Here is a 23,994-nt window from a genome sequence, read left to right on the forward strand (position 1 = left end):
AGTGCTGGAGACAGGCAGGGAGGGGAGGAGGAGACATACTGAGCAATGTTAAAAAAAATTAAAAGTTTAAGTCACCATAGAGCCCCTTTTGATTTTAAAAGTCCCAGACATTCCTAATATCACCTCCGATTTAAATACGGTTTTGGTTAAAATTATTTTTTTTTATCAGGACAAATAAATTGCCATACGGGACAAGTAGATTGGGACACCGATTTAGTCCCTGGACAAGTAGTTTTTCAAAAATTTCCACACCCCTGTACTGTGAAGGCACCATCATGTGGGAGGTCAGTGTGCCACAGCTCATTTATTCCCTAGCAACCTCTAGAGGAATCCAAGGGGTTCATGGAATCCTGGTTGAGAATTAATTATTTAATTAGCTAAAATTTAACCTTAAATCCCAAAATTAATTGATCCAAAATGAATGAGTGTGTAGTTAACAATAACTTAAAAAAGGGAGATTTTATATTTCTTAAGTGCTTGTTCATAAAGGTTCATAATGGCTTAATTGCTGTGTTCCTCATTCCTTTATTTCATTCCACCTAAACTTTCTTTCAGGGTCAGGTTCACCTCTCTCAGCTATTAGTTTAGTTCTTTTAGAGTGATCATTTTTAATGTTTATAAAGTAGCGAAATTGAAAAATTGCGGCATTAGTACAGCACAATATCAGTGGAATAAATTTTCTTTGAAATTCTAACTGATCTCTTTTCCTCTGTGTAAGGTTGCGAGTTTCATAAATGTACTGCTTTTCCCTTGATTTTTCTGTGTCATTCAAAAAATTCAGCATCTTCATTCCCAACTTTCAAAATTAGTTTTCGATACCTTTATACATATTGCAAATTAGGCATTTGTCAGCAATGGGTCAATTTCATGCTACCAAGTAATTCAAAATATTAGATGAGACAGTTATAAAGCCCTTTCATGATGGTACCATTATCCCATTGCTATACACAGGATATTTCTTTCTGCTTCAAGCACCTGCCAGAGATGTGGTAGTTTTGATGGGGTCAATATTGCACATTTGTTGGTCCCAAGTCCTGACTTTTGGACCTGAGTTGCTCCTACAGTCATGGATACTTGGACATCAGTGTCTCCCACCATTGCATGCTCCTGGCTCTTTTTCTGTGGCCGAGAAGGGCCTTTTCTGCTTCTTTCTACTGGCCATCAGGAAAGTAATTTTCAGATATTGGAAACTTACATCCTCTCTCCCTCTGATGGTGTAAACAGTTGGCATGCCTACAGAACCCAGAAGAACTTGCTACCCGACATTGTGACAAGTACATGGCATGTATGTTCACTTAGAGTCTTAGACCATCTGTATCAATTTCTCCTGGCTCCCCTACAATTTCAGACAATTTTTCCTGATTTCATTTTATTTTTTCAGTTCTTACAGTGTGGGCCCTGCTTGCCATGATTCCCACTCTTCTCTTGCTTCCCTTCCTTACTTTATTTCTTTCTCTCTCTGTTGCTTCAGGATTTGGCCTTTTGGCCACGAATGGGGGGATTTTTGCTATTAGGCCACATGGCTTAGCCATTGTCTAGCACTTTGGAACTTTTAATTTATTTTTTTCTCACTTTGTATGTCACTGCACGTTTTGTGTCACTTTTTAATTTAAAAGATTGTATGGTGTGGGTCTTCGGGAGTGCCTGAAGTCTAGGGGGAGGATGTGTGGCCATTAGGTTCCTTCGCACCCCACCTTTGTGGGGGTCTCTCTTCAGAGGAGCCCCCACCCAATTTTTGTGGGTCGGCTTTGACTGATCATGAGGAGTGATGTTTTTTTTGGCTTGATGGACCTGGGTGTGCCATGCCCCATTAATAGTTATGGGTCCAGTGGGCCAGGGAGGGGACCTTCCTCTTAGAGGAAGTGCACTTTTTTGTGTGTATCTCTGTTCAAATGCACCTTTTTGGTTCTTGTTGGTGTTTTGTTTTTGCACACCATACCGCAGGCTCAGAAAAAAAAGTCATTTTCTGTTCTTATCTTTTCATGCTTTTGTTTTCCTTTCTTTTTTTTCTGCCACAACAAAGCGATACTCCAGGAATATCCCCACAATGCAACTCAACAAACGTTCCATATGGTGGAAATGCTCACTTCAACAAACCTCTCACTCTACCGTATGATGTGTGCTTAGATATGGTAAAATATAATGCTAGCTATATTTTTGAGGTCTTTGCATTGTAATTGACCTTATACTCACATCTGTGACAGACAAACAATAGGTGCGCACACAAAGTGTGCACCACTTACAAAGTGGTCCTAGTAGTGCATTCGTAAACAGTCTGTGTGCAACAATAAGTCCACAAAAGGCAAAGCCAGGGGTTCCAGGATTATCCAACAATAAACGGCTGTAGCTCCCTCAAGGATCTGGGATGAATCCACTCACATTCAGAGAAATTTAATAAAGTAAAATCATCATTATTTATTTGAACAAAGCACACTTACATCTCAAAGCATAAAATTCAGCCTAGATAAATCATCTCTGTGGCACAAGTGTTGCACAGGTGGCAGAATCAAAAGAAACAAGCAGCAACAGTAATAGACTTGATGCTGGTCACAAGCTCTAAAGAGCAGGCAGACCGGTGGCGTATACAGCTGCAAACCATAGAAGCTTGTTGTCAGAGTAGCAGGATGGTGTTGGGAATTGGAGGGCCATTCATTTGTCCACCAGTTTGCCCATACAAATTAATCGTCCATTTTTCATCCATCAATAGATGGATAAAAAATGGACAGATGGAACGCCTATGTGAAAAGGGCCTTACTGTTGCTGCTTGTTTCTTTCCATTCTGCCACATGTGCAACCCTGGTCTGTTTCACTTGTTCCATGGAGATATGTTATCCAGGCTGGATATGTTGTTTTTCTGTTGTTGTGTCATTCATGGCTACCGAGACAGTCAATTTACTTTAGTTTGGGGTTATCCCCCCTCAATTTCTATTTAACTTCAGCACCCTGTTGTACCTTCTTTCTTACATCTATGACAACATTAATGGTTTTTGCTCATGTTCTTTGTTTCAAACTTTTATTGGTCTCTGCCACTTTTCACCGTATTTATAAATTCAATACTCTTTAAAAATAAATATTTAGTTGGATATGAGCTGACTATATCTTAATGGACATTTAGTATGCAGTAGTGCCTTAGAGGCACCCCCTTTTTTAAAAATACGAGCACCTATACTTTTATTACTATATGTATAGGCCTGTAAGGCCTTGATAGGTTCCATTCTATTCCTGGAATATGCTATATGATGGGTACTTCTACTAATGTGATGTTTGACCTGCCCATAGGGGGCGCTTTTTAGGAACAAAAATTGTCACCAACACTTACATAATGCACCCTTCTCTCTATTCATAGGCGATGTTCATTTTTGTTCAATTATATGTTCTTTGTACCTGCAACATTTATGGAACATATGATTTATACTGTTGGAAAACTTTACTACACAGATTAAAAGTAAAAAAATATTTGATGAGTTTGAGGTATACAGTTTTTTTAACTGGGTAAATGGGGACCATAAAACCAATAATGTTACACTGCAAAGAAGTACTAATCCAGTATCAGTGAATTCAGTACAACAGAGGATCATTAGTAGATTACTTTCAAACGCATATGCTTTTTTGCTGTGTTTTTATCACGGTTGTGGTGTGCTTGTACTCGTGTACTTGTATAGGACATGTACTCAAAAAACACACCAGAAATGCAACATGGGTGCTTTTTTGATGCGTTTTTGCCGCATTTTCCATTCATTGCAATGGGGAAGTGCATTTTTAGTGCGGTTTTTTACTGCACCAAACCTGCACCAAAACTGCAGCAAGCAGGCTTTTAAAAAACGCAGTGGAGCCAAAACGGATCAGTGTGATGAGTTCCATAGTATTACATGGAACATGTGAAAGCAGCTTTATCACTAGACATGTAAACCATGACGTACAGGTGACCACTGAGGTTTATGATTTGTATGATACAGTTAGATGGTCTGGGGTCTCCTCTCATGATTTGTGATTTCCTAAATAAAACAAAATTTGCATATGTAATTATTTGTTATAGACTGTATATCTAAACCAAAGACTACATTGGGAAGCATAGCCCTATTTATGGACCAAATTTTCTTTTATTTTGTTTCCCTGACTACAGGGAGTCACTGCAATTATTTTTCTTGTACTACTGATAGGATGTTAGGACCCAAATAGCTTTCCCACCGAGAATAGAAAATGAGTAAAACGTCAGACTAATTTATTTTCTTCTCAGCGCAGAAAGAAAGATCAATTCATCATAGCGGAAAGACTCAAAGGATAAGGTACTATATTCACTGTAGGGAAATGTGATTATTATTGCATATGTAGTCTTTACTACGGTGCTGCTTGATACCTTACACTCACTGCTCTGATCTGCCTTATACCAAAGCTCACTGTCATGAATTTTCAATCTACCCTTGGCTGCATCTTCAGCGAGACTAAAAGAATCTAATATTGTATATCATGCCCATTGAAATATTCAGATTTAGAAAAGTTCATATTTTAAACACAAGTGGCTCTTGAAAAATCATTGGGACCCCTGGGCAAGGAGTCAGACCATCCTTGGAAGACAACATGGGGAACCTCCAACAAGTCAGGATAATGTCATCAGCATTAACCATTGCTATGCTTACAATGTGTGGCAGACAGAAACTATCCCACAGTACTGTATACTGTTTACTGTACTGAACCAAATGATCAGAGAGTAATTGGAACTTACAATTTAATAAACAGGTGAAGATTAGAATCAATGCAAAACAGGATCAGAGTAAAAAGGTGTATGCATATACTGCATAATAAGACACAAAACATGATGAAAGCTGCACTAACATGGACTCATCACTGGAAAGTATCTGTGATTTAATTGGGGTAACATGTGGCTGCATAGCCACATACAGTTACTTGTGATTATCCTCTTAAATTGCATTTGTGAGGTCCAAGGTAGCTCTGTTAACACAGGTCAACAGCTGGAGGGATCCAAAGACAAAATGCTACCCCACTGGAACTGGAGGATTCTGTTAGCAATTCGTGTGTTGCTCTCCACAGTAACTGGGTCTTTTGGAGAAGCTGCATGCGTCTAGGTTTAGGTCCAGCTGCCAGGAACCATAAACCAGGCGGAGACAGAAAGTCCCATTAAAATCACACCTTTAATGACATAGCAAAAATAACACAGTTCAGGAACATAATCAAAACACAAAACTCAGGGTTTGGATGCCAGAGCAGGTACTCAGATAAGCCAGGGTCAGGAAACCAGAAGTCAGCATAGTCAGGAGATAAAAATCAGGAACAGGAATCGGAAGAGAAGTCAGCTAGACCGAGTTATACACAGGAGTACAGGCAGGAACACGCTGGAGATCATAGACTATGCAAGGGCAAGGGGGAAATGAGCTACGCTGCTAAAATACTGAAAAGGGCTGGCTGTAGGCTGGACTAATGAGGCAGGTAATGGTATCCAGGTAAGTCACTGTGGAGACGAGTGGCTGCTAATTAACCGACAGCTGAACAACTTCTGGGCACTGAAACAAAAGAGCTGTTCATTAAGTAGCAGGAGTCCAGCCCTGACACCAGCTGCTTGCACAATGGTTCTGACAGTGAAGGGCCACCCACCTGTCTACAAACCCCCTGCCCAGCTATCTCGGCCTCATCAGGTGTGGGCTCTATGAGCTGCTGAGGGAGGAAGGGAAGCAGAGAAACTTTCTTTCTTGTGTGAATTCACACTGATCCACTGTTCTTTGGCCGCAGCACAGTGTATCTGCAGTTTTCATGCGAGATAGCTGCACTTTCCCATAGACTTGTATCATGTTTTGCATTTTTTTTGCTTGTTCATATTAGAAATCTATAGGAAAGTGCAGCTAAGCCACACAAAAACTGCAGGTACACTGACCTGCACCCAAGATGCAGCCAAAAAGCAGCGGGGAAGTGTGAAAGTCTTCCCAAACTCATACCTGTAAAGAAACAGTAAAGACCTACGTTTCCTGCTCCCTGCTCTTCCAAACACCACTCTAATCAGTAAAGCCCCTTTCAAACTGGTGCGTTTTTTGCTTTCTCGGGGCAACAGAGGCACATGAAAATTATTCGTCAATAAATTCTATGTCACTATTCATACTGCACGTGTGCTGCGCTTTGAAAAGTTCTGCAGGCTGCATGTTTGGTGAAGTTTTTCAAAAGGGCACCAAAAAGGCACCTTCCACTATAAGTCCATGGGAACACATCAAAAGCACACTAAAAGTGCATCAATGTGCATGGTTACTAAGCTTTGCTATAAAGTTGTATACACAAGCACTATTTAGTTGGCTGGAAATTGTCTAAGTAGTTTATGCCTGGGGCTGTATCCATATCCGACCTGAAGGCTCTGAGCAATAAATATTATCAGTAAGACAGAACATGAGTAATTTTACAATATGACACTAATTGGAAGCCTTAAATGATGAATGTTGTATAAATATTGGAAAACAATACATTTTCCTGCAGATAATGCAATATTACAACTCAAGGCAATGCATTTCCTATTATCCTGTATATAGGGAACCCAAGGCATTTGTGCTTATGTTTATGATAAGTCCTCCTAATAAGGGTGTTTATAAAAAATATATGGCAAGAAGCAACCAGTCAACCCTTTTTCTAAAAATAGAAATCAATGTGGACTTCAATGTAGATTGCAGATTCAATGGTAGCCATATGATTACATAGAAACACGGCTAAAAAAAAGAGACAAAATTCCAGCAAGTTCAATAAAAAAAAAAAAAAGAAACACTATTTGTCCTTAAAATCCCGCAGATGACCCTGTAGAAAGCAATAACCCCTAAACAATTTGGTCAAATTAGTTCACAGCAGCAGGGAAAGCATCCTGGATCCCTTGCAGCAATTGAATTCACTTTCGGTCAAGATTCTAAAATGTAAAAAAAAAAATTGTGGCAATTTAGATTTTGTGTGTTTACAAAACTACTTAGCCCTTAAAAAAACTGTTGAATAAACGTAATTTTTTTTCAAGCATCAGTTGTTTTTATTAGGCCATTTCTGAACTATATCTTGCAATAACAAGCTCCTCAAAGCAGTAAGAGTCCCCCAGTAAGTCTTCCAGGTCCAGATCCGTCACTGCTCTATGGAGAAGTGTTGAAGATTCAAAGTAACACGTACCTTTGTCACTGATAGGTCAGGTTCTCAGATGGTCTGTCCCAACTCAGGTCATGTGAGTGGTTTTAGTTGCCTCTCCTAAGTATATTGTTGGCACGTCACAAATCATGTTTCTGTCACTTCAACAAACAGTCCATTCCATTCTCTTTGCAAAACCATTTTGTTTTTGGATTGTATTGTACAGTAGCCTGGAATATATATCCATAAATCCTTAGACTAGCTTTTGTTTTAACACTTGTGTACTCTGCCATTATCTATACAGAGTATTTTAGGGAGGCTTCACTCTGATCTGCTGCACTTTGGGTGTACCTGTGCAACTAACCCACAAAAATAATGTGGGTATACTGTGCTACGGCCAAAGCACAGAGGTTTAGTGTGAAGCTACCTGTAAGCATTTTGCCCAAATTGTTGCTTAATTGGAAAAGATATGGTTCATGTTTATCTGGAACATCATCCAAACAATGAATTAAATTGCATTTGCCACATCCCCTATTTTTCAACAAAATAACCACTAACATTAGCAGGGTGCATTCCCCTAAATAATATATATCAAAACCACTAAAGAAAGAACAAGGAGAACATATATGCACGCAAATATCAAAAATGTTTATTATCAAAAACAATATACAGAGGATTAGCTTGAAGCTTGTGGGCCCCGATGCAAAAGTTTCCCCCACTACTACCCTCCACTTTCACTGCGTGCAAAGCTACTCTCGCCATGTGCCAAGATACTCCAAGTGGCTAAAGAGGTATTTCAGATCTTTACTTACATATTGAGAGGGTAATTCCAAAGATTTTGGAGTAACTGTCCACATTTTGACATACCTCTCTAAATCTTTTGAATATTCTGGAGGGTGGGCAAACTTTGAGAGGTGGAGATGTATCTGAAAAACATGAAAGAGATTAAAGATCACCTGGGTTCGGCACTTTTTTTAAAATCTAAATAATTAGTATTGACTAACTAAATAGTAAGGAAAACTTAGGAAAATATAATAAAACAAATTAATCCAGATGTCATCAGGTGTTGGGTAGTCCTCCTTCTAATGTAAGGTAGTGTGGCACCGGTAAGGTGGTCCTTTTCCCTTTATGGGTTCCCCTGTGGTCCTGGTGATTAGTATCCCTCTGGATAGGCAGACCTTCTCTGTACTGCAATGATCTGTGGGCTAAAGCACTGAAGTGGGTGGTACGGTTCCAACATAACACACTGTTCCATACTCTGCATCGCAAATAATTCGTCTACCAAAGAGTTCCATAGAAAGGACATCCTCCGTCATTTTAATTAAAGTTGCACACACCTGAAATGTGTGTTCCACCAACCAGACAAATCCGTTATCTTGGGAGGCCAACCGGAGTCCTGAGCAACCTCTCTGGATGAAATTCTGTATATTAACACCTAGGTACTGGCAACCAGGTACCTTACATTAGAAGGAGGACTACCCAACACCTGATGACATCTGGATTAATTTATACAAAGCGTCCGGTGAGTGCGCATTACCTTTACCACTATCACACGGATACCGGACCCCTCAGTCATCACAGCACAAGAGTCACTTTATTCTGAAATACATTATTATTTGAACTCTTTGCACCATACTTACTCATATTTTATACGTATATATTTGCATTTACTCTTTTTAGCGCTGCACTCTGGTTATATATATTGTTATTTGAGGGTGATATTGGTTACCTTTTTGTGCATAGCAGCTTACATCCATATCAAGGCGCTTATACCCACAATTCTTTTATAATAAAACAAATGCTAATGTAAAAGTATAAACTTAGCCTACCTTAAATGTGGACATTGTCAGTCAGTAGAGCAGTGGACAGTGTCAGTAAGGCAATGGATGGTGTCAGTAGGGCAGTGAACATTGTCAGCAGGGCAGAGGATGGTGTCAGTATGGCAGTGGACTATGTCAGTAGGGCAGAGGATGGTATCAGTTGAACAGTGTATGGTGTCTGTCAGTAGAGCAATGGATGGTGTTAGTACAGCAGTGGACTTTGTAAGTAGGGGAGAAGACAGGGTCAGTAGGGCAGAGCAGGGGCGGACTGACCATTTGGAAAGTCGGGCACTGCCCAAGGGCCAGGGGTCAGTAGGGGGCCCCATGAGATGCCCCTGGTAGCTTTTTCATAGGCTATTTTGAGTTTGGGCAAGGACACAAAGGCCCCATGATCCCCTATTGCCTGGGGCCCCATGAGTTGTCAGTCCGCCCCTGGGGCAGAGGATGGTGTCACTAGTTTTTTATTTTTGTTTTTTTTTATCTTATTATTTTATTTATTTCTTTTACCAATGTATTTTATTTTTTTTATTACAGATTTGTTTATTTTTTTACAATTTTGTTAGCAGCCCTGTTGGGGGGGTGCTTTGGTGAAATATCAGGGGTCTAAACAGATCCCTGATGTCTCAGCTTTGAGACATACTCAATCTCCATCTCTGCAGCCTCAGTTGCATGAAATAAATGAACAGGAATAGCTCTGTACAGAGGCTCCTGTTCATTCACAAACTGAAGTCTAGCTAACACAGTTTACTCCTCTTCAGTTGTGAATGAACACCGCAAGTGATCATTATCCATCACTCACTGTGTTTATTCAGAAAAGGAATTACATATTTACAGTCCCTTCTCCACTCTCCATTCTTAAACATCCCCCACAGTAGCTGGCTGGAGAGGAGAAAGGGGAAGCTGGCAAAGGAGCACTCAGGGTCCCGGGCAGCAGAAATAAGAGTAACCTGGATGTGAGGGGAGGCATATACAGGAATTGTTCTCCTCCATTTTCCTCCTGCAGCTGCTGCATAGCAGTGGGAGGGACAGGAGGAGAAGTAGGCTTTCATTGGCTGCAGGAGGAAAATGGAGGGGATCAGTTCCTGTATACGCTGCTCCGCTGCTCCTCCTGTCCAGGTGTAAAACTGAATGTAGCAGGGAGGCCATTGGGACCTCTGGCCCTATGCCAGTGCCAATATAGCAACCCCCCCCCCTCCCCTCTTATAATTAATAGACAATTGTCTAAAAATTCTCCTGGAAGACTAATCAGTTAGTGATACAATGGGGCATATATCCAGGAGTGAATACATACAGTATGTATTTCAAGCCCCCATGCTCTGGCTTGATGATAAACTGGACACCTGTATTGTACAAGAAAAATGAGCAGATATGTGGACTAATCTGCACGCCAAGGCAATGTAACACTTCACCGCTATGAGGGTTAAAGCTCAATAAATGCATGGATCTATGTACCAAACCACAGAAGGAAGTCTCTTTATCATGGCAAAAAAGATGATTTAACTAATGTATCTTGTATGTTATCCTATGAACTGGGAAAAATGCAACATTGTATTTATAAAAAAAGCATTTTATCTGAATATGCAGTCATGCTAGTACTACAAACACCTGATCCACTTAGATGAGACTTCAACTGGTAGCAACATACCACCCAGAGGATGTGCAATCTGGATCTTTTCACACACATACACCAACTGGGATTGCAGTCAATCTTGAGCTAGGACTTATCCCTTGGGTTGTTCACAGTGGTGTATTTAGGTTCTGCGCTGCCCTAGGCAACAGAAAAATCGTCTGCCCCAACGGACACCGACCAACACCACCTCCCCTTCCCCTCCTGTGAAGAAATCCTGACACTGACCAACAACACCCCTACCCCCCACTCGGGAAAGCCTTCCACTACCCCCCACCCCCTGCGATAGAGAGAAAGATGGGAGTAAGGCTCTACATACACCATCAAGCAGCCCACAGACTCTCTTGGATCCCACATGGTTCCCATGGCATGCATGTCCCTTCTTCATCCCTTCTTCGGGGGGGGAGGTGCTGCCCCCCTGAAAAATGCCTCCCTAGGCAAGTGCCTTGTGGTAAATACACCCCTGGTTGTTCAGTGGATGCACAGTTGGCTAAAGGATACCAGAATGTGGTTGTTATTGACGTTTATTTGGAACAGAGGCCAGTCACTAGTGTTGTACCACAAGGCTCTATACTAGGTCCTGTTAAGTTTTATCTACAGTATATGTAGGCGATATGACGAAAGGTTTGGTGGGTAAGGTACGACTTTTTGCAGATGACAAATAGGGTTGATATCCCTGGTGGTGTCTATAACATGGAGTAGGATTTGACATTTCTGGAAGATTTGTCAAAGCAGTGAAAACCGCAGTTCAATATTTATATATAAAATATTGCACCTGGAGAAAAACGATCCCTTGACAGAGTACAATATTGGGGGTACAGTGTTGGCCAGCACTACAGAGGAATAGGATTTGGGGTACTGATTTCAGATTATTGCAAATCAAGGGAAAAAGGGGTGGCTAAACTTTCACTCGGATTGTCGGAGCAATCTGACCTGAAGTGGAAGCGGGTACCTATCAAAACCAGGTACTTGTTTGGGCTTTCTTTTTTCAACTAACAAACATGTCATACATACCCCAGTCCTCCTCTTCTGGGGTCCTCCACTGGTGCTTCAGACTCCTCCTCTTTGGCAAGTGCCCTCATGGAAATTCTCTATTGACACAGAGTGGGCGGATCAGTCCCACCCCCTGCTCGCTTGGCACAGCATTTGATTGACAGCCACAGGAGCCAATGGCTCCCTCTGCCATCAATCTCCCCAGGGAGGATGGAGACAGCGCAAGAGCCGCTGCTCACGTACACATCGCTGGATCAGATCAGGCTCAGGTAAATATAAGGAGAGCTGGGGGGGATTTTGCACACATTAGGTTTTTCATCTTAATGCACAAAATGCATTAAGGCTTTAGAACCCCTTTAAGGGAAGAAGGGAAAGATGAGATATGGCTGAAACCTTTACATACAACAAGAAGGAGAATAAGGTTGAGGAAAGCAGTACTTTCAATATGAAGCCAAGAACATGGGGATGTGATCTAAAGCTAGCAATAGGGAAAGTTCAAAACGAATCTTAGAAAATACAATTTTACTGAATGGGTAGTTGGTGCTTGGAATAGACTTCCAGCAGAGGTAGAGTCAGTCAACAGTAAGTGGATTCAAGCATGTTTGGAACAAACATAGAGCTATATTCAAACAAAATTGTAAAAAATATATATATATATATATATATATATATATTAATAATTGGACCTACTAGAAATTGGATGGAGAAAGATTGATTGCTGAATCCTCGTTTACTGTAAGTGGAACAGATGTTTTTCCTCCTCTGTGAGTTTGCCTGTGAATGATTGCAGTATAGGTATGGGTCCTTTCACATGGGCGGACCCATTTAGCGGATCCGCTTGCTCAGCGGGGGGGGGGGTCTCTCCACTGATCCCCGCAGAGCAAGCGAATGACAGGTCTGTCATAGAATGCATGAAGATAAAAAACCTGGAGCCTTTCGAACCACTTTAAGCACTTTGGCTGCAGTTGGGCCTACACCCTATTGGAAAGATGATGCAGATATGGCTCTTACCAATCAAGATTCTGCTGAACCCTTCATGTTTTATTGGAAAACAACAGGAACACAGAGACAAGAACTCACATTCAAACCATTACAGAAATAGTAGGTAGAATCAGCGCTCAGTGGGATGAAGAGCTGCTGGCACTCAAGGTCAATATGCCAAACCCTCTCAAATAATTTACGCAACTAGTGCAGCATTAAGAAAACCAACGTGATGAAAGTGAACTAGCAGAAGTAACACCATTAAACCATAAAAGTGATAAAATAACACATACCCAAAAACATTGAGTGTCCAACAAATATCAAAAAAATATTAAAAGTTCGGAGTCAACGGATGGATGTTTGTGGCTGTGTGGTATATGTTGTTTTGTCACTTTTATTTTTGTGTTTTATTCATGTCACTTATGCTTGTTCGCTTTATTCACGTTTGTTTTTTGAGTGCTGCACTAGTTGCATAAAACATTCTAACCATTAAAGTGTTACTAAACCCACAACAGTAAAATCAGTCTGTATATGCAGTAAAGCATGCTTGTTATGCTCACTGTGAACCTAAGGGGTTAATCCTCTGCCTTGTGTAAAAGGCCTTTTGAGCCTGTTTTCTCTGCCCCTCCTTTTGTTCAGATGTCCACCTGATAAGACAGACTGAACCCGTAGCCACATGCACATGCTCAGTATAGTGTGTATTGCTAGAAAGGTTTTTTCTTTTCCTGGGAGAGTGCATGTGATCAGCACAGGGCCAATCAGAGGTCAGGAGTTTTGCATCCTCCTAGAGCAGAAAGAAAACTCCTCCTACAAGCTTTAACCAGTGCTTAGCTGGACACTGATAGAAGAAACAAGACTGCTCTAACTGCTGAGGAGAAAAGGTATTTAGCAGTTTATATTTAATAAATAATTGCATTTCTATGTTCTGTGTACTGTGGGGGACCAGATATAGGGAATGCAGGCTCCTGGGTTTAGTAACACTCTAAAGTTGGCCATACATTGATCGATATTTGGCAGGTTCAGTAGGGACCAGCTGAATTTTGATTTATGTATGAGTATGCTGGTTGTACAGAAATCATTCTACTGATCGATTTCTGTTCAACTACTCTGTTGGAAAATTTCCACACGAAGAGAGCTGTCGACTAGCATTGGCAGTGCTGATCAGTGTATTGTGAAGTCTCCCCACTGTCAGCACACAATAGCTCACTGGGAGATATTCCCCCAACCATATCTAGTGTGTGGATAGGGGACTCAGGTTTGTTTGGTTTTTTAATTAATTAATCCAGTGGTTAAAACCGCTTCCGCGCCACCATGGGTGCACAAAATCACATATATATATATATATGCATATATACGTGATTTTTCAGTTCCGGGTAGGGGGTGCGCGCATGCCCTACCCACATCGCCATTCGTGGCCTCGGCTGTCAACCAGCGGGTCCCAGGCGGTGATTCCCCGCAGGTACACGGCAATCACCGAGGATTTCCAACAAGGGAGAGACCTATTATTGTACAGGATTTATACAGGATTTATATGTAAACAATACACATCTCTTCCTGTCAGCTCCTGCACACTGCTTTGTGTGGCTCTGCAGAGCCATACAAAGCAGTGTGCTTACAGTGAAACACACACAGCCCTCATAGTAAAACAGCACACAGTTAACCCTTTGATAGCCCCTCATGTTATCCCCTTCCTGCCCAGTGCCATTAGTACAGTGTCAGTGCTTTTTATTAGCACTAATCCCTGTATTGGTGTCACTGAGGATGTCAGTGACAATAAGTCAGTTCCCCCCAGTGTCAGAATGTCTGCCGCTATAAGTAACTGATTGCTGCCATTACTAGTAAAAAAGAAAACAAAATTCCATTATCTGTACAGCCATTTGTAAACGCTATAACTTTCACATAAACCATTTAATTTACACATAATGGGATTTTTTTTTAGCAAAGACATGTCACAGAATACATTTTGGCCTAAATTTATGATGAAATTTGATTTTTTTAAATTTTTAATTTACTTTACATGTTTAATAGCAAATAGTCAAAAATATAGTTTTTTTTTTTCAAAATTGTTGGTATTTTTTTGTTTATAGCGTAAAAAATAAAAAAAACACACAGGTGAGCAAATACCACAAAAAAAAGCTTTATTTGTGGGGGAAAAAAGGCCGTAAATTTAATTTGGGTGCAGTGTTGCATGACCGCGCAATTTTCAGGTAAAGTAACACAGCGCCGTATCGCAAAAAATGGCCTGGTCAGGAAGGGGGGTAAATCCTCTGGAGGGCAAGTGGTTAAAGCAGAGTTCCACCCAAAAGGGGAAGTTCCGCTTTAAATATTGGTCCCCTGCTCCCCATTAAGGATTGGCACCTTTGGGGAGTGGGGGGGAATGGGTACCCAAATTTGATAGGTACCCTGCTCCCACTTTCGCTGCAATCGTGTAGGCAATCAGAAACGGAAGTTGTACCCCTATCCTCCCTCCCTGAAGTCTTGTGGGACAAGTGACAGGTCCCAGAAGATGAGGGGCCATTCAGGAAGCGCAGCACTACTCACACATGCGCAGTGGGCACCCAGCTGTGAAGCCACAAGCTGTCACAGCCGGGTGCCCACACTGAAGATGCCGGCGCCTGGAATACAGGATGGCCAGTGAAATGGGTGAGTGGAACTCCACTTTAAGTATTAAAAAATACAGTCATGTATGGGCTGCCTTAGTATGTAGGAAGAACATAATATTATGCAAACATTAGACAAAACATACTCTACCAACTAGTGGCATAGCTGCTAATTACAGTATAATATATGAAAATGGTTGTTTCACCTAAATGTGTAAAAACAGCATGCTAACAAAACAGCTTTCCAATATCTGTCCCTCCAGGATAAAGGGAATCAAGCTTTTCCTTTGCAATGTGCACAGAAGCATATTTCATGTTTGCCTTTATTGATGGGTAAAGGAATAGGAATAAATAATAGGAATAAATTCTTATGCTGATCCAAACAAAGGTTTCTGAACTTTCCTTCAATCCTCTTTGCTCTTCGGGGGTTTGTAGAAATCTTCAGAGGCGACTGCGACATTGAAAGTTTCAAAAAAGATTAAGCTAAGAGAAAATAATGGCTATTAATGGGGATTAAAGAATACAGTGTGTGCACAGGCCAAAATCTGCCAGAGCAAGGCTCTCTCTCTCTCGCTGAAGCTAAGGCTAAAATGATACACATATTACAGTGAGCAGGACAATAAATCATTACTGTCAGCTCAACAAATTGAAGAAATAAGAATACCAGACACAGGAATTGGAGAGTTTAAATTGCAATTGGCAGCATTTAACCTTCTTGCTGCCAAAGGAGAAATGAAACAACCTATAAAATGATGAGAAAATCTAGTTGTGTGAGTCAGCCATCCAATCTCAGAATGTTTTACCTGCTCTGATTCTGTTCTGCATTACATTGTCACAGCATGAGAGAATGTTACTGTCCCAGAATGTGACACGTCATTGAGAAATTCTAGTATAATAGTACCAAGCATCATTTTAAAGTGGTTGTAAAGGCTTTAGGTTTTTCACCTTAATGCATTGTCTGCATTAGGGTAAAAAAAACATTTACGTGCAGTTTCACATTTCACCCCCCCCCCCAAAAAAAACGTACCTGAACCTGATCTCGATCCAGTACTGGAACTGAGAGCAGCAGTACTGCTCTCTCTCCCCCTCCTCATTGGACTCAGTGAGAGCAGCGGGAGCCATTGGCTCCTCCTGCTGTCAATCAAAGCCAGTGACTAGGGGGCAGGGCTGAGTCGCACTGTGTTTCAGGAGACAGACAGAGCGCAACTTGTGATCACACTCAGAAGGGGCACACTAGGAAGAGGAAGAGCTCAGAGCACCAGTGGGGGACCCCAGAAGAGGGGGATCTGGGCTACTCTGTGCAATATCATTGGCTCGTGATCCATGATAAGCGCATTAAGTACATGTGCATTTGCATTTATTGATTTATTAACCGCTTTGATATAATTTGATTTATTAACCGCTATCCCGCCACCCTCTTGCAGATATACTGGTATGGGGCAGCAGGGGTGCACAAAAGCTCATATATATATATATATATATACACAAGGTTTTGAATTTTATGTCCTTTTAGGCTGCACTTAGCTGCCACTCAACCCAGTCCCCCCCCCCATAGCAGATATACTGCTACAGGGCGGCAGGGGTGCACAAAATGACATATATATATATACACAAGATTTTAAATTTACAAGTGGGGGGGCGCACGAGCCACGCATGCGCCCTACCCATGCCGCTATTTGTGGCTTTGTCTGTCAGTCACCAGGTCCCTGCTGGTGATTACTCGCCGACACCCAGTGATTGTGGAGCATGACCAACAAAGGGAGATAACTCTATGTAAACAATACAGATCTCTCCCCTATCAGCTCCTGCACACTGCTTTGCATGGCTCTGCATAGCAGAGCCATACAAAGCAGTGTGCTTACAGTACAGTGGAAAGCACTCACACAACCCACAGTTAAACAGCACACAGTTAATCCTTTGCTCACCCCAGATGTTAACCCCTTCCTGCCCAGTGCCATTAGTACAGTGTCAGTGCTTTTTATTAGCACTGATTACTGTATTGTTGTCACTGGGGATATCAGTGACACCAAGTCAGTTCCCCCCAGTGTCAGAATGCCTGCTGAATGCCTGCTGAATGCCCGCTATTAGTCGCTGATCACTGCCATTACTATTAAAAACAATTAAAAAAAAATCCCAGTATATATACCGCCATCTAGATTGTAAGCTCGAAAGAGCAGGGCCCTCGATCCCCTCATGTTTTGCATTGTATTGGTATTGTTCTGTCACATGTTCTGTCCCCCTTTGTAATGTACAGCGCTGAGCGAACTATTGGCACTTTATAAATACTGTATAATAATAATAATAATTTGTAAACGCTGAAACTTTCACATAAACCAATTCATTTACACGTATTGGGATTTTGTTTTGCAAAGACATACATACATTTGAGAATACATTTTGGCCTAAATTTATGATGAAATTAGCTTTTTACATTTTCTTACTGGACATGTTTAATAGTCAAAAATATAGTTTTTTTCTCAAAATTGTTGGTCTTTTTTTTTTATAGCGCAATAAAAATAAAAAATGCACCGGCGGTCAAATACCACCAAAAGAAAGCTCTATTCATGGGAAAAAAAGGATGTAAATTTAATTTGGGTGCAGCGTTGCATGACCGCGCAATTGTCATTTAAAGTAACGCAAAAAATGGCCTGGTCAGGAAGGGGGGTAAATCTTTTGGAGGGCAAGTGGTTAATAATGATGTCCCTTTATGCTGCACTTAGGTGCCACCCAACCCAGTCTGCCCCCTCCCCCTTTCCATGTTTCTTTTCCGTTTTGCAGAGATCATTCCAGTCTCTGGTGGAGCTGCCTATACAAGTGCACATCCTACTAAATTGACTCCTATGAACTCTCCATGGTCTGGTCTGACCTTTAGTTTTCCATTCCTTCTAGACTAGCTCCCTCTACTCCCACACATGGAATAACTAAGACATGGTTTTATATTTTCTATATTTATATATATATATATATATATATTTTTTTTTTTTTTTAGGGGGCATGTTCTCTTGTATATAACATTTCTATTGTGTGACATATACTATTGTTGGTTTATGCTTTAAGAACATATGAACATTACAAAATTTCCGCAGCCTCCATGGCATCTAGCCAGAAAACCATAAACTGTTTTCCAACATTTATATTAAAAGCAGAGGGGGTTTTTTTGGAGCAGAAATGCACATACTGTATACGTGAAGCCACATCAAGGTGTTTATGAAAAGTGTGGTCCCTTCCTCCTTATTTGAGTGGCTGCCACTTGCTGGGTTTTTTTTGCACGTTCCACTGCATTGGATAAAAGAATGTTACAAACATCTAACTAAAATGCACTATATATAAGTACTGTATATTAAGGCTTCATTCAAATGACCATGCAGGGTCACATAGCATCAAGATTGGGCATATTTGTGCAGCAGTAGCACATCTGTATACCTCCCAACTGTCACTTTTGGAAGTAAATCCCTCTGTCCCTCTTTCCTCCTCAGTTGTCCCTCGTTTTGGTCTGTTGTACAGATTTCTATGAAAATGTACTATTTGACTACGAAAAGGGTTATTCTGCGCTAAAACGTTCATCCTATTGTTTAATTATTTTGTTTTCTATTTTAAAAAGCCAGTGTAAAGAAAAATCCTGGCTTTATCCAATCATTTTTGGCATATACATTCTTAAAGGTTTACATAACTGGGGGTAATGTCAGGGTTGTGTCTATTGCCTAAATACATTGTGCTAGAAGGTGTCCCTCTTTCTCATCACAGAAAGTTAGAAGGAATGCAGGAGGATGTGATCAGATGCCGCCAGTAAGCCTGTACAAATCAATGACAGGTTGTCATTTGGCCACAGCTGTTCCACAGCTGTTCTTATATAATCACTTATTGAGTGGTTTCATGTGGTTAGGGACAGATAAGCGGCCCTGGACAGTTTGGAGAAAGGTGGAAAGGTTGCGCCCAGGGCCACTCATGTGTCCTTAACCATATGTAATCACAGACTGAGTGGACATCTGCGGCTGCCTGCCAGCATCATTGATTTGTATAGGCTTGCTGGCCATGGTTGATCACATCCGCCTGTGCTACCTACCACAAAAATATGCTCATTCTTGGTAGTGTGCAGCCCTACACAGGTGTGTCAGTGAGGACTTGTATTTATGTATGTCTGAGTGCATATACTTCTGTTTTTTTTTCAGGTCCGGTCAAGGACCACTTATTTGTGTCAGTATGGATACACAGTAAGCTATAGGCTTTAACCATTTCCCACCCAGCCACTAAAAATAAATGGCGGAGCAGGGCAAGTGTTGTTCAGGGAGAATGTCCCCGTACGTCCTACAATGGGGTGTTTGTGTTCCCTCATCTGGTCATTTTGTGGGTATTTCCACTGCCCTGGTGCTCCAGGGCCTCCAAAAATGTGATAGGTAGGCAGGAAATTAGATGTGTAATTTATGCCCCTGAAAAGCCTGAATGTGCTCCTTGGATTTTGGGCCCCTCTGTGTAGCTACATTGTGAAAAAGTCTCACACATATGGTATCCCCATACTTCAGAGGAGCAGCATAATGTGTTTTGGGGTGTAATTCTAAGTATGGAATTAGTGATGGGCCGAATACCCCTGTGTTCAGTTCGCGGTTGAACATTCAAATCTAATAAATATTCGACTTCAAACCTAATCCAAGTCTATGAGACTCAAACTTGTAAATTCAATTCCATTTTGAAGGCTTATTGGCCATAAAAGGGGTTTGGGGACTCAGGTACTGAGTGAATCATGAATCAGTGAAAAAAATTTCAAAAAGTACCATTTTTAAAGGGGCAGCCATTTTTCATTGCTAGGTAAAGCCTGGTAGGACTTTTGCAGGGGAACCCCACCCCCAAAAATGGAGGGGAAATGTGGGGTCCCCCTAAATTCCTACCAGACCCTTGATCCGAGCACAGGTCTGGCAGGGCAGGAAAGGGGGGGATAAATGAGTGCCCCTTCGATCCCTGTTGCTTACCAGGCCACATGCCCTCAGCACAGGGACGGTGTCTCCATGCCGATGGGGACAAGGGCCTCTTCCCCACAACCCTGGCCCAATGGCTGTGGGGATCTGCAGGCAGGGGAGCTCATTAGCATCAGAGTACCTATTTAAATAAGGGGGTTCCCTGATGCTGCCCCCCCTTGTGAATGAGTAAGGGGTACTTAGACCCCTACCCATTCATTAAAGGGTTAAATTTAGTAAAAAAATAAAGAGACCAGTCTTTTGAAAAGTTCCTTTATTGACCAAATAATAAAACAAAGTTTTTGACATGTCCTTTATGAAAAAAAAATAAAACCCAAAAAATGTTTTCATCATTGTAATCCATCGTCAATCATGGCGTCCAGTGTCACGACGATGCTGACTCGCCGAAAAAAAAAACCCCAAAACAACGCCCGTCCGCACCCGCCGAGCACTCTGACATTTGCAGGTCAGATGTAAACAAGTGGGTGGCACTAGCGGTGATGTGATTGTGCTGCGATTGGCCAAAGCCTTGCAACTGACCTGTGGTCAGATGCATTGCTTTGGCCAGTCACAATGCACTGTGAGAGCGCAGTGCATTGTGGGGCACAACAGGCGAACAGCCCAATGGACGCCCTTACCGTTCGTGTGTTTGGTGAACATACGAACGGCCGATGTTCAAGTCGAACATCCAGTCCATCCCTATGTGCCATGATGTGTATTAGAAATATCTTAATAATTGACAACTTTGTGTAAAAAAATATACTTTCATGTTTTTTCCTGAATTTGCCAAAAACTTGTCGCAAAAAATATAAATTTTCAAAAGACTCACTATGCCTTTCAGAACATGCCTTGGAGTGTTTGCTTTCCAAAATGTGGTCATTATGTGGGTGTCTCTTCTGTCCTGGCACTTCAGGGGCTCAAAAAATATGATAGGTAGTCACATGGCTGTCTGAATGCATGGGCATCTCTGGGTACTGCCCAGGGGCCCCAAGCGCATGGGGCCCCCATGATAATTTTGCATCACATCATACTTGGCAACTGTCCTGGATTTGCCGGGACAGCCACACTTTTTACTAAACTGTCCCGGGATGGCAGTGTCCCAAACCTGTACTATGCCCTCGTGAACCCAGTATTGTGCCCCCTGACTCCCCCTGTACTGTGCTCTTTGTGTTGATTAGTCTTTGATTTATGGTGTGTTTTCTTATTGTTTAAAATCAGTTTTTTTGAAAGTACTCATATTTAATGTTTAATTCTATCAACTATTTATACTTTTAATTCTTGAGCGTAGGTGCGGAAGTGACAACCACCAGACCTCAATGCACTTTGCGGAATCAGGAAGCTCCTGATGACGTAATTCCACCAAATGCATTGAGGAAGCTCCTGATGACACGATTCTGTGGAAAGCATTGAGGTTTGGCCATTGTTGTCAGCTTCGGCTCCCATTGAGTGCCACTTCTGGTGTTCTGGAATCTGTTTGTGGAACACACGCCGGCCTTGTTAGAAAGAGTGGCGGTGCTGCAGTTCTTAGCACTGTGCGAATATCCAGTGCCTGGAGTGGCATTTATTAATGTGAGTAGATCTTTGTCTTGTCTTGCATACTTTTTAATAAAACTTACTACACTATGGGAGGAATTCATTCTCTTTATATGTGTGTATTGTCATAAAACCTATGGGTCTGAGAAGGAGATCCTTGTGAGATTTGCCTCCTTTATAACACTACCTGATTTACATGATATGATTGAATTAGAATTAGATCCGGAGATCCTGATGATGTCTGCTTCCTTCACTACTTGCTCTGATTGTGATGGGATCTGGTAAGCCTTTCATTTTACCGCACGTTGGTGGTGAAGAATTATTGGTTATCGCATTGGACACAGGTGTTGGGTGCATGGTTGGATTGCCAATATTTTGCAGGGACAATAAAACGTTTTATATGGACAATTTGAAATGTTTTGAGTTGTAGGGTTTATATAGTTGTGTTCACATTTTCACAATGATGTTTTCACAATGCACTAATTGGTAGTTTTAAGGGATTAGCATTTTTATTTAAATATTGGTATGTAATTATAATGCCAATTTTATGTGTGAGAAATAATTCTATGTGTGAGAAATAATTTGTTAAAATGACAACTTTGTGAATAACTCAAATGTTAATACCTTGGAATATCTACTTTCCAAAAAGGGTTATTTTCTGGGGTATTTGCACTGTTCTTGCATTTAGGGCCTCAAGAAATGAGATAGGCCGTCAGTACATCAGGATTGATCAATTCGGAAATATATATACCATAGTTTGTAGACTTTAAAATGTTCACCCAGACTAAATAATATACACTGATTTGGGTTATATCCACCAAAGAAATGTAGCAGAATACATTTTGGCCTACATATATGAAGAAAGATTATTTTGCAAAAATTTATAACAAAAAGTAAGAAAAACATGTTTTTTTTCCCCAAAAGTTTAGGTCTTTTTTCATTATATAGCAAAAAATAAAAAGCCCAGCGGTGATTAAATACCACCAAAGGAAAGCTCTGTCTAAAAAAAATTATATAAAATTCATTTGGGTACAGTGTTGCATAACTGAGTGTCATTCAAAATGTAACCTGGGCAGCACAAATGGTTAGAACTTCCGCCTGGCAGTACTAGGGTCGTTGGTTCAAATCCCAGCCACGGCACCACCTGCCTGGAGTTCGCATGTTCTCCCTGTGCCTGCGTGGGTTTCCTCCGGGTATTCCAGTTTCCTCCCACACTCCAAAGACATGCTGGTAGGTTAATTGGCTCCTGTTTAAATTGTCCCTAGTATGTGTATTTATGAATGTAAGTTAGGGACCTTAGATTGTACGCCCCTTGAGGGTTAGAGACTGATGTGAATGTACAATATATATGTAAAGTGCTGCGTAAATTGACAGCACTATATAAGTACCTGTAATAAATAAATAATAAATAAATAAAACACTGAAATCGGAAAAATGGCCTGGACTAAAAGAGGGTGAAATAGTCCAGTCCGTTATTTGCTCAGTGCTATTTATGAACAGCTGTCGGGCAGCCGACCTTCTGGGTGATCCTTGTGTACCCAGCCTTACCCAACTGACAGAAGGGGCTGGACATCATTTTATTGCTGTGATTGATCATCTCTGTGATCCCATGCTCTTATTTACTGCTGATCCTACCCCTGTAACCCTTTCATGTCTCCCCTCCTCTCTGACACATTATGTAATGTGATCTGTATATTAACCCTTTTATCTCCCTTATCCTGCACATCAGAACATGAACCCCTTCATCTAAATGACACCACTCTATGTGGCCAGTACATTAACCCTTTCACTGCCTCCTTCCTCTATGTATGACCTATACATCAATGTATCTAATGCACCTTTACCAAACTCCATGTTTAACCCTCTCTAAACCGGCATGTTTCTTCATTTTTCATTTCCCAAAAAATTTGGCAAAAAAATAAGATCACCTTGGGTTGTCTACTTTCAGAAAAGTAAGCTGGGGGGGGGGGTGTTCTCCTACATTCTGGGATTTTTATTTCAACAGAAATTAAGAGAAATAGTGTTTTTGTTTTCAAACTCCTTGCTCTTTTTTCCCTGTTTATAGTAAAAAATAAAAATCCCAACAGCTATTAAATACCACCAAAAGAAAGCTCTATCTGTCTCACAAAATGGTACACAACTCATTTGGGTCCAGTGTTGCACGATAATGTAATTGTCAGTCAAACTATTACAGTGCTGAAAACTGAAAAGTGACCTGGAAACGGGTATTAATGGGTAATGGGTGACCTGGGTATTACAGGCTGGTACTCAATTGTTCAATTAGAAGTAAAGGCAAAACTTTTTTTTTTCATTTTGGATAGAATAAAGGAGGGTTATAATCCCCTCTGAGAGCTTTTTGCCATCTGTGACCCAGAAGTAATGCCTAGTATACACAA

General features: G+C 41.1%; 1 long non-coding RNA gene across 1 annotated transcript in view; it reads right to left on the bottom strand.

Annotated features, from left to right (window-relative positions):
• The window catches only part of LOC149462788 (uncharacterized), a 139,396-nt gene that overhangs the window by 86,125 nt on the left and 29,277 nt on the right, over nt 1–23,994 (bottom strand). The window contains exon 2 of the long non-coding RNA XR_016312591.1: nt 7,963–8,021. This is a non-coding gene — a long non-coding RNA (uncharacterized LOC149462788). The remainder of the gene's footprint in view (nt 1–7,962; nt 8,022–23,994) is intronic.

The sequence above is a fragment of the Staurois parvus genome, unplaced genomic scaffold, assembly GCF_062004578.1.
Source record: "Staurois parvus isolate SC_StPar_1 unplaced genomic scaffold, SC_StPar_1.0 ptg000168l, whole genome shotgun sequence".
Classification (NCBI taxonomy): Eukaryota; Metazoa; Chordata; class Amphibia; order Anura; family Ranidae; genus Staurois; species Staurois parvus.